The 12,301-nt window shown below is 43.1% G+C and overlaps 1 protein-coding gene across 2 annotated transcripts in view; it reads right to left on the reverse strand.

Moving 5' to 3' along the window:
• Window positions 1–5,757: 5,757 nt before the first annotated feature.
• Window positions 5,758–12,301, reverse strand: part of LOC138468205 (calpain-13-like) — a 606,636-nt gene continuing 600,092 nt past the window's right edge. For both annotated transcript variants that reach the window (XM_069608666.1, XM_069608665.1), the window contains exon 25: window positions 5,758–7,046. The gene's annotated coding sequence lies outside the window, so the exon portion shown is untranslated. The remainder of the gene's footprint in view (window positions 7,047–12,301) is intronic.

Genomic DNA, 12,301 nt, shown 5'->3' on the forward strand with positions numbered 1-12,301 from the left:
GGTATGCCCATTTTCAAGGTGGATCGATGCTGGACCCTGCTCTCATGCAGACACCTTCAGAGCAGCTAGGTACCTGGTGAGGGATATCTTCCTGAGGTAGGGGGTTTGCAAGGTGCTGCGGTCAGACAATGGCCCGCACTTTGCCAATGAAATGTTCCAACACATAACTACACTACTTGGCATTAAACACAAATGTGCATGCGCATACCACCCGCAAGCTAATGGTATTTGGCGAACGCCTGGACAGCATTCCTAAAATAAGAGATTGCAAAAATTCAGCAGACAGCTAAGAAAAATTGGTTGTACTGCCTCCCCTTGGCCCTGTTTGAATTAAGGAATAAGCTAGGGTCAGAGCACCACCTCACACACCCCATGAGGTAGTGACTGAACGTCAGATGCGCCTTCCACTAACTCCACCATCAAGGGACATGTCAGACTACCATACCTCTGCTAATGCTTTTGGTGATGAAATGTATGAATATGTGTCTTCCTTGATTACTAGTGTCGCCTTTTTCTCTCAACAGCTCGAACAGACGCAGGGCGGGTCGAAAAACACCCAACAAGAAGAAACAAATGAGGAACAGGAACAACCATCACAGTGGACTGTTAAGGAAGGGGACCATGTCCTCCTCCGAAACTTCAATCGCCGGTGGAATAGCCCACGATTTACCGGCCCCCACCAGGTTGAAGCAGTAGCTCCTGGAGCAATAAAGTTGAGAGATAAGCATGTCTGGAATCATCTGCATGACGTCAAGCCCTGCAAAGATCAGACCCGCCCTTGCGTTGACGACAGGGCCAACACTGGAGCAACAGCAACAGAAGACAACACAGCAAAAGACAACTGCCATTCCGCCCCTAACCCCTCCCAAACAACAGACACTACTAAGGAATCAAATGGACAATTGCCCAAAGCCCACCCCATGGTCATGAAATCCCAGAGCAAACAAAACACTGCCCCGGCCAGCCCCAGCCCTGCCACTACCCAAATAAAGGACATTGCCTAACAAACTGTAATATTACACCACACTTGTAGACACGTGCATGTTCTCTTTCTCTTTGTGTCTCGCACATGCAGGTACCGCGTACAACTGTTTATGTATAAAAGAAAAGTGAAGTAACTAACTTGCATTTTTGCCCAAGAGAAAATGCTGCCCACAGACGAAAACACACCTGAAGCACTGTCACACCAATTTGTATACGCTATAAAAAAGACCAAAATATCTAAAAATGAGAAGGATATGTGTGTATTACAACACGTTCATTTTGGCCATAGAACAATCATTCCCACATCTCCATGAGCACTTACTAGCCCTGAGAGATAGGTCACTAAGAGTAGCGTGGGAACAGCTTTTCGCTTGGGCATTAACGATTATTTGATAGGGAGAGCTTGAATAAACATAACTAACAAATGAATGCTTATTTTTAGAAATGTTCAGGCGGGCATCCATATAGTAGAGAATAAGAAGCTGGAAAGGTAAGAGGAAAATGCTGGTGATATTAGCTATTGTAATAAAAAATAATAGGCATGTTCTTTATCACTGGTCTACTCGCTGCCTCTGTCTGGCAGACACACTATGCTTCCTCTGTTATGGCTGCACCTCCTACTAACGAACCCCCCATCATGGCTGCAACAGGTACGGTGTCAGGTGGTACAAGTAGAACAAGAATAAACAAGGAAAGAAGTAGACGTAATACATCTAGTGATAATAATGGGGTTGACACATATCTTACAGATTCAGCACATGTCTCAAACAACATGTGGTATCATCACATTTCTAAAATTGGTAAGGGGACAACTAAGGACACCTGCTATGTGTGCTCATTGATCCCATACGCCATGAGCGCCTCCAGAAAATTTGTGGCTACTGAAGTACCAGCAACATCCGTAGAATGCCTGATATACCTGGCCATGTTCCAAACGAAAGGACGTTTTCAAGGGAGAGTGGCAATCATAAAATAGAAGACAAGAGACACAAACCCGTATGAAAATAATTTCATCAAGACACTCCACATGTACAATCACTACTGGCAGCTAAAAGAAGGACTCCAGTACGTGACGGATGGGCCACATAAAGGAGAGACGAAGGAAGTGACGTTGAATTACCTACCATGTGAATGGCACGCAATTGAGGTTGCAGGAGAAATGGGGTACTAGGAAAGATCATTACTTCTCATTTATTGGAAAATATACACAAAAGAAGATTGGACAGACAGAGTTGTGGGGAGCGAGATGGTAAACCTGATGAAACCAAATATAACGAAAATAGACGAAATACACAACAAGTGTTTCAATGGATGGATAAAGACAGCTGGACTGGTAACATGGTTGGAGAAGGACGAAGACCCAGTAAGAATACTTCCACTAATTGCACCGACACTATGCTATCAACACAACGGAGACGTCCATGTCGGAAGGAACAGCAATTGCAAAAGGATAGCGACGATAACTAAGGAGGGTGCTGGTAAAGCGGTTTTAATGGATCACTACTGGGCCTGCGGAGATAAGGCATACCACAGCTTGCTGCCATTTTGGAATGGACTATGCACAATGGTGCACATAAATGTGCCATCCCTAGTGGTAACACAAAAGGATGTCAACTTGGGGAATTTCCCTAAGATGGAAGAAGGGAATAAAAGGAGGAAAAGATCTGTGATGATTGAAGAAGGTAAAGAAAATAATGACACACACATTGTCAGAGTAAAAAGACAAGGAGAACCACTGACAGGAAACTACCTGTGGGGAAGATCGGAAACAGCTCTCAGTGACATTCTACCTGGACACAGACTCTTTAGCAGAGCAGCAATGTTCTTCTCATCAATAATACATCCAGGATTGCAGGCATATGCGAATGCAAAATGGCTCCAGATAACAAGATGGGAGCTAATGATGACAATAAACTCCACCGTCAATGGATTTAATGCAAAAAAAGAAAAATTGAGGGCAGTACGAATGGTATCACTGCAGAATAGATATGTGCTGGATCTACTGACGGCGATGGAAGGAGGAGTTTATGCAAAAATTGGAAAATCGTGTTGCACATTCACCCAGCAAATGACGCAGACAACGGCACACTTACCGAGGCAGTAACACAACTTGCCAAGATGTACTCCAAGATGGAAGAAGAAGCTAAGGGAGTGAAGAAAGATGGCAGCTGGTTTTCCTTCCTGTGGTCGTGGATGCCACCATGGCTGTCAGATGGACTAAAAATAATAGCTGGGTGCATAATACTGGGAATGGCTGTGTTGATGGGAATGAGGTTATGGACAGCACGTACAACAGATGAAATGATGGAAATGGTCAGCATGCATGCCTTACTACCAGCCGAAGATGACAAGAACGGTTTATAGTGATAATACCGAATAAAAAAATCGCAAAAAAAAAATCTCGAAAACAAAAGGCCGAAAAAAAAATATCGAATTTTTTTTTATGACGTTTTTTTCTCGAAATGGGGGGGTTCCCGGGGGGTTCCCTCCATTCCCTCCCCAACCCCCCTTTTTTCTATTTCTTTTTTATTTTAACCCTTTTTTTTTACTTACATGACCCCAAAAACACATATAAATAAATAAATAAATAATTCGATATTTTTTTTTTCGAGATTTTTGTCATTCAGTATTATGTTTTCGGCCTTTTGACTGACCACCGACAAGAACACAGACATAATTATAGAGGAACGAGAAAGGTTGCGCAAGCAAATACTAGAAACATCCTTGAACACGCCATCTGTGAAGGTAGAGAACCTAAGGAACCCAAAGAGCTATGTTGGAAAGTGGGTCTATTGCAAACCCGGTGGTGGCTGTGTTTATATGTATTGGTCATTTGAAAATCATGTCAACCACTATGGACACCTGGCTGGAATAACAAAAATATGGAGAGTACGTGGAGATAAGAAAAAGGATAATTTTGTGGCCGAAAAGTCAACCAGAGGGGGGACTGAAATGGGAGAATGGGAAAATACCCTCCCCCCAGTCTCATCCAGACCATGGCCTAGGGGATCACGGCCTAAGCACCCTCCGCGAGAGGAGTTCGACCAAACCTCTTCCTTACCAGATGACAAAGTATCCTGTTTCAAAGGCATACACGTATAAGGAGCATGCCCACTAGTACACCTGGTCAAGCCGACGCCTGCGCCATGGACCAGCTCGATTAGACACCAACTACGAAAATCGTTATCGTTAGAGATGCCATGACGACATAGCCAACAGACAAGAACACTTGTGCCACCATGCACCCTGGTCACTCACACACCAACCCACACGAAGAACATACTTAGTGCTATGACATAGCGGACTCACATACCCACGGACATGCATCGTTGTTATTTATCACATAGGCCTTCTACAGCACCGCAGAAACGCAAGACACCTGAAGAGCTCGTGTATATGCTTGCTGATGCTTTCCTGCTACCTATCCCTATGAAGATGACACCATGTATACCTAATACTGCTTGTGACACTCTGTCGCCCCGCGACCCCCATATTATGGGTTATGTACCGCCACTCAGAAACTAGGCCCAAGGAGGCCTCAAGCAAGAGTCCCCAGGCAGGAGCCTCGCAGATGAAAATCATCCCAAGACGAAATGCAAGTGCTGACCATACAGAACGAGCCCCCAACGAGAGCTCACAGCCAAGGCCGCGATGTTGCAACCCACATGCCGCGCTCCCAGCTCCAAGGTTACACCTGCCGGTGCCAAGTCCTCAGAGCCGAAAAACACAAATCTAATGCTAATAATTCTGCTCCAGCTACGATCTCCCCACACGTGACCAAGCCGAATTGACAAGATGCCAAGCTCGCCAGACAGGAAAGTCGCCAGGGTCCCACGTCTGGGACACAATCTGCAACAACGAAGCAGCAAGTTGGACATCTACAGCGCTGGGAAAGACATGAGCACCAGACCTTAAGCAGACCTGTCCATTGTCCACCACAAACATATAGTTGCACATTGTTGCCACCGCCAGGTACACCACGAGCTGGGAACGGCGATGGTTCCAGGCTTGGGGGCTCGCGGGAGAACCAATCAGAATCCAAGGGGCTCATCACTGACGCCATTACCCTTAGCCAATCACCAAGTGTCCCCTTGTAACAATTTAGGTGTAGCAACTGTTAGGGACAGCCCAAGTGTACCACCTGACCCGTCCCTATCCACTAATATTTCCTTCCATAGGCACCTAAAATAACCCTACCACTGGGGGGACCAACCCGAAGTGGCGTTAGGTTTTGTGACGATTCTTCCCAGGTGACGCAAGTAGCGCGTCATACTGCTGTAAAAAGGGCCTGCCAGCCCCACTAATGACGAGAGCCTCTCCGGATGCATACGGTCTGAGCGTATCCCTGCCGTTACTCTAATAAACAGCAGTTATTATCTTGGGTGTGTCTCATACTCCTTTTGGGACGCGGGAGGAGTTGGGGCCTCCCCAGCCCCGGAGGTCGGCGGACGGCTCTGCCGGCCCCCAGGAAAATCACCCCGACAATTAGTTATGGAAATGTGTTTTATATGTTTCACCTTTGCACATGGTCAAGGTAAAATGCATCAGAACCGCATATTAAATTCTCACACACATGACTTTCATTATGTCATGACGTTTCAAAACTACAAGTAATATTATTAAAAATATTTGATGAATACAACCAACTACATTTAATAGAATATATTAAGAGATTATTAACAGAGTTGAAAAGGAAATGAGAATTCACATTGACTTAAATTCCAGAAGTATGGTATAGATACGTCTATTAACCATGTCACTCAGCTTCCATGCTTTCTGTGTTTTTGTATTTATTTCTTTATTGGAAAAAATATTAATTATACAAAAAAGAATGATACAGATGTGAAGTGAAAAGTTGCAGTACAAATATAATAACTTTGCAAAGGAGGTGTAAAAGAAACATCATCATATACACACATATTAAAATGTGAGGCTACAAACAAACATGATTAAAGACAATCAATGTAAACACTCTAACATCTACAGACACCTGGTGGATTTGCAGACCATCTTCACAGTATTTTTCATGTTTTTTAATTATTTTATCATTTTCATATACAGCTAAAATCATTGCAAATGTTTCTTGTGTTCTTGTAAAGGTGAATTAAAAATAAAAGAATGAAAACATTCAATAATGCTTCCTGCTTATTTTGGTGACATGACTGTATACAGGTAGCACTGAATCCCAAAGCCTTTGAGTTCTTATATTTTAGGTAAGGGTTTTCAATATAGCACTTCTATTTCAGTATTGTTCCTGGTCTATACTTTTACATTTCACTTTCCTTATATTAGCTTATATTAGCTACTGGTTAGCATTCTTGGAGACAGTGATGTCAACATCCAGTGGCTAAAAGAGATAAGGTGTCTCCTCATTAACACAACTTGTGCAATCATCACATATATTCACCCTTTCGGAATTTCCGTTTCATCAATACACATGTTGTCTTCTGCATTCATTCGTGGCATATCGGTTTGGACATTCTTTGATCGGTTTTGGAGATCATTCTAGGTGCCTCCAATTGCATTTTGGGGCTGGGTATTGATGTGTATTTTTTAAATTATTTTTGTTAGTTTTCTGATGTTTGCTGGGTGGATGTACAGCAACGTCCAGTACCTCTTAGGTTCCAAAATGATCTAGTGGAATGTCCATCATGATGGTCAGACTCATTTACTTATAGAAATAGGGAACAGTCTACACAAATCTGCTTTATTATACATTGTATTTTCTGTTTAATATTAATTTGCCTGCCTTGACATGCCTTGAGTTATTAACACGCCCAGGATACACTCTACGTATAAGGTGTTGGCTGGCTCCTCATTTATGTCAGATAAATAAATGCTCAACTAGATTTTGATCACAATCACATTTGACAATGATCCAGTCCCATAGGGAACATTAGTTCTTCCTCAATCTGCATCTAGACCTACATATTGACCATTCAACTAATTTATTTTTAGAACATGTTTCATGTAGGCTTCCTTGATCTCCTTTTAGGAATAAATATACATCCAGGCAGAACTATTTGAGCCAATAATTTGTCACAGCTTCATCGACATGCCACCTGCAAAGATAAAAGAAATTGGGGTTTATTTTTCGATATTGGATGACAGCTTCACAAAACATATGCTAATCTGCAATTGCCTCAACATGTGTGCAGAGCTTACTCAACAGTTGTATACATTTGAAAGACACACATAGTACAAGGCCCCAATATTGATTTTGCAATTAAAATGTCCCCAGCAAGCTCAAAGGTTTGTCAGATGATTGCTGAATGCATATATGTAAATATAGAGGCGTCATTGGATATAAAGAATTCTAACATATGATTACCCCTGTTGTAAATATGCTAATCTCTGAGGCATACAAAAGAATTATGGGGGACACACCTAAGATAAAGCGATGTGTAGCTGGAAAGGAATGTTTTAATATAAGTGAACCTTTGCGAGTTGCTTGCCGTAAACCCAGCTCAGTATTTCTAAAACATTTCTTATAAGCTAAGTGTCGTTTGCATAGGCCCTTAGTGAACATTCAATATGGTGTCTCAAATGAAAGTTATCAGTTTGATGAATATCTGCAATTTGCAGATGTATCTGTCATTTAGCATCTTTTACATTCTAAAAATGCTTGTTCCTTCACAATTTTTAGAAGAAAATGGTTGCTTTATACCAAGATATAAACATGTCAAAGCTCCTTCCATTGCTTGATGAGAAATGTAATTAATTAACATTATTACATTGAAATAACATAGGTGGCTATAATCCAGCATGTAGGCAGTTTATACTGACTTGAGGCGCATGGCAAACAATAAGCATCCTTAACTCAAAGTGCTCGTAGATACTGTGTCCTGCTTTAGTCTTATGCAATCTGGATTCACCCTAAAAGGCATTTTAGGCTACCACTTCAAGCGTGTTTTTAAAGAGGATCCTCCAATTACTACAGGAATTGCACTTCACTGTGTGTGTGCATTTCTGTGTGCCCGACAGGCTACATTTGCGATGCCATGTTTGCCAAATTGTATCATTATTTGTGTGGCATGATTAGCAAGGGCATGTTTTGCTATGTGCCTGCACTGAGCTATGGTATCTTTGCCCTGCCCTGTTTTGAAGTGCTACACTCAGGCTTTGTTATGCTATGCTACGCCATGTCATGTTTTAAGCTTTAGAAACATGTTGCGTGTATTGTTCCGCTGCAATCAGTCTGTTCTTGTCCCAAATATAAATGCACGTTCACTAGCATCTACCTGAGTGCTATTTCATGTACTCATTCACTCCTTATGGGGGGCAGAGAGGACATCATATGATGCTGGTTTCCTTTGGTACTAGCTGGTTATGTCATTTTATAATTTTGTTGAGGTTTCATTAATGTATTGCTTTAAATGACAAATTTCCAAGCTCCTTTGAAGCATGCAAAAAAACAAGTAAAACTAGAAGGATAGACATATGATATGGCATTTATACCGCGCCTATAAACAAGCGTTTCAAGGTGCAACGAGGCAACGGAGGGGGAACAAAGGGAGGACAGAGACAATGATCCTACTAGGACAGTTGACATAGAGATCGCGCAAGTGCAAGGGGAGGGGGAAGGGAAAAGTGTGAGGGGAATAGGGAGGGGGCAGTGCGGTACATAGGATAACAGAAAAATAAATAAAAAACAATAAATACAATAAATAAGAAGTGCAGCCAAGTGGTGGCAAGTGCCGGGGTAGGTCCAGACATCAAATGTCAGGTGCTGGTAGGGGGCTGTAGGGATACAGAGAACAGCCCCCGGGTGCAGGGGATTACCAGGGGGGCAGTGCAGGTGTGCAACTGGCGGGGAGGGACCTGGGCCCGAGAACAGAGGTTAGCCAGGTGACCAGTGCAATTTCAGTTTCAGCTAGGACTTCAGCAGGGGAGAGGAGGAGAGAAAGCAGAAGCAAAGAGGAAGGTCTTGAGGCGCTTCCAGAACTGGACATGGTTCTCCTCAAGTTTTAGGGAGGCAGGGAGGCTGTTCCAGAGGGAGGCCCCAGCCGAGGAAAGAGATCTACCTCCAACTTGTTGCTTGGAAAAGCGACTGACCCTGAGGGAGTTGGAGGTGGATGAGAGAAGGGCTTGAGAAGGAATATATTTAGGAAGAGAGAGTTGAAGGTATTTTGGCCCCAGGCTCCGGAAGGCCTTGTGGACAATGCAGAGGGTTTTGAACTTAATCCTCGCAGCCACTGGGAGCCAGTGCCTGATCGGTGATACCCAGGTTATCAAGGAGACGGTTGAGCAAGATGACATGGTTCACTGTGTCAAAGGCAGAAGAGAGATCAAGCAAGATGAGAACACAGGGGCTGTTAGAATAGAAGTTGGAAAGCAGGTCTTCACAGATGTTCAGGAGAGCAGTTTCCGTTCTTCTGGCAGCTCTGAAGCCAGACTGATGATCATGGAGACAACCAACAGATTCAGTGTGGATATTAAGCTGGGAGATGGCCAGATTATCAAGGAGTTTGCCCAGGAAAGGAGTGATTGAGATTGGCCGATAGCTGGGCAGGACAGGTCAGCAGAGGGTTTCTTAAGAAGAGGGTGTCCAAGGGAGTGCTTCAGGGGTAAAGGGAAATCTCCAGTGGCAAAGGAGTGATCGCAGAAGTCGGCCAAAGCAGGAGCCAGGGTGTCAATGTGATCCTTGATGATTTTAGAGGAACAGGAGAGAACCTGTTTTGACGAGACTTTCATAGATTGGACTTGTCTAGAAACCTTGTCAGGGGAGAACAGGTGAAAGGCAGAGACGGGGGACGAGGGGTGGCCATAGAAGGGCCAGAGGAAGAGCAGGGAATAGGGGGAGAGGAAGAGAGAGAGGACAGGATGTCCTGAGTTTTAGAGATGAAATGAAAGCCAAGGCCATGCAGAGGACCTGGGAGGGTACTGGAGAGGTTGAGACTGCAGCAGGATTGGCCAGCTCCTTGCAGATTGTACATAGTTTGGCTGAGTCGCTCGATGCTGCAGAGACACAGGCTTGGATGTGGGCATATAAATCTAATCTGTTAACTAGAGCACTGTTTTGTCATAGCACTCACATGATGCCCTCCATTAACAGGCCACAGTAACTGCAGCCCAGGTTGGGAATGCTAGTCAAAGCTGTATTATGTAAATACACTCCCATAAGCACACAGCCTCAGCCTAGGAGAATTCCTGCCTCACACACCAATATAACCATTAACTTAAAGGCCCTAGCAGGGCTCAGGACCCTCTTGGAAGGAGGCAGTGGGGCCTCTGCCCCCAAGGAAGCCCTGGTCAAAATCCGATCCTTAGCTAAATATGCCCATATTTCCTTCCAGCTTTCCATCTATTTTTTTTATTTTTGTTTTTATTTATTGTGATTTAGCCAAGATAGGTAATGACTTTTTACACAAGTATGAAAAATAAATACATTCATAAAAAAACTATTTTCCAATTACAATGAGTACAGGAGAAGAAAACATAAAGGAGATAGTGAAAAGAAGAACGAAAAGAAAAGAAAAATGCAAGAGATGAGAAGGATTAAACAAGTAAAACGGAAAAGAATGAAAAGAGGAGAAGACCAACGATAGAAAAAGAAAGAAAAGGGAAAACCAAAAACAACAATTCAATTCACTAATAACCAGCATACAACCCTTATGTTCAGTGGGCAGGAAGAACAGCAAAGAAGAAAAATGTCCAATATCCCACATTACATTCTCTAATAATCATTAAGACTCATAAAACAAAAAAAAGAATGAACCCATGCTTACTACTGATAACTGCCTGCGAACACTTGATAGTTCTACCTAAATGAGTCGTCCGACCTCTCCAGTCCCCTTACCTCTTCCTCCTCTCACTTCCCCTCCTCTAATAGGAATCACTCATATTAGTAAGTTTTAGAAGCCTCAAAATGTTCTCCACTTGAGTTGTAAGGAACAGTTCATTACCCAATGATAATCTTTCCCAGAACATGGGAGATTCCAAGGAATCGGTACTGTTGCCAAATCTCCCCAATCTAAGCACCCTTAGGGCCCAGGTCGCTGGACAGCTAATCAGCAATTGCTGGGTTGTCTGCTTTAGCTCCAGATCTCATTGCTGACAGATGTCCTTAGGAAATGCTTCCCTATCTCTGAATTGAGGATTTCTAAAGTTGGCAGGATGTTCAATCTAAATCTGAGGAAGTCAGCCCTCATACTTGGATCCGGCGACTTCCTCAGATAGGAGGGCAAAAAAGCTAGAGGTTTGTCGAACACTGAGAGGGAGGATGCTCATTTTAGTACCTTCAACCTCTTTATCGTTCTGATCAACATCAGAGTCTGCTGAGGATAACATCTAATTTGATCTGTCCCTCAAAGTATTTAGAAAACTATTATCCCCCTTCCGAAGTTGTACCACCACATCTACATAGATAGAACATGGAGGGGGCTCAAGTGCCAGTCTATATGCAGGCACCCATCTCCATTCCATCCATGCCAGGAGCTATGTCAATCCGAATTCGTAACAAATGGAGACTATAGGAACCGAATTAGGGAGATTCAACGTTCTTTTCCACAGTTTTGATTCTAATTTGTGACACTCAATTCCAAAACTTTGGGGATTACATTCCACGCCAAAAAGCAAGGAAGGTACCACTTTTCCTACATAATATTTTATTAGTCGAATGATTGTAAACTTACAGAATAGATTGTGGATTTTGAGCATCTGGGAACATAGGTTCAAGATCTTACTATCCACATTTCCAATCTATAGAACCTGTCTGTTCAGGGCTATGAGGAGTAAGTAGAGGCATAGGGGAGTAAGTAGAGGGGCTTTGCTGTGTTTTCTTGGGCATGGATTCTACATGCATTAGCTCACCATGGCACTGTGAAAGGCTTACAAGTCTGACCATGGCTAAGTCACAGGCCTTAAGAATGTTGCATACAAGCACAAGCCTAGGGTTTGGTAACCATTACATAAAGAAGGAATCCCCAAAATGTGAGTTTGCTCACTTTTCAGGGAGCTTTTTCAAACTTGGCAAATTCGGATTTCTGACAGACAACCACTCCCAAATGTTGTTAGGGTCCTAGGAACGTAAGTAGAAAGGGCTTTCCATCTGTTTATTTTTTCTTGGGCATGACTTCACCATGCTCAGGCTCACCATTTATTTTTATTTATTTATTGGGCATTTGTAAGGTGCTGACACAGCAAATTCCTGACATACTCCCTGGCACAGTGTACACCTATTCTCCAGTTGTCTCCATTAGATGCCAGTACTCCTATGTAAGAACATACTCCTGTTGTTTTCGCCAAGAAAAATGGCATGTCACAATATGAAAACCTGTCCATACTGGTTCCAATGTAAGCCAGTCATGCTTGTTTC

The sequence above is a fragment of the Ambystoma mexicanum genome, chromosome 4q, assembly GCF_040938575.1.
Source record: "Ambystoma mexicanum isolate Mex_15411 chromosome 4q, UKY_AmexF1_1, whole genome shotgun sequence".
In the NCBI taxonomy this organism is placed as follows: domain Eukaryota; kingdom Metazoa; phylum Chordata; class Amphibia; order Caudata; family Ambystomatidae; genus Ambystoma; species Ambystoma mexicanum.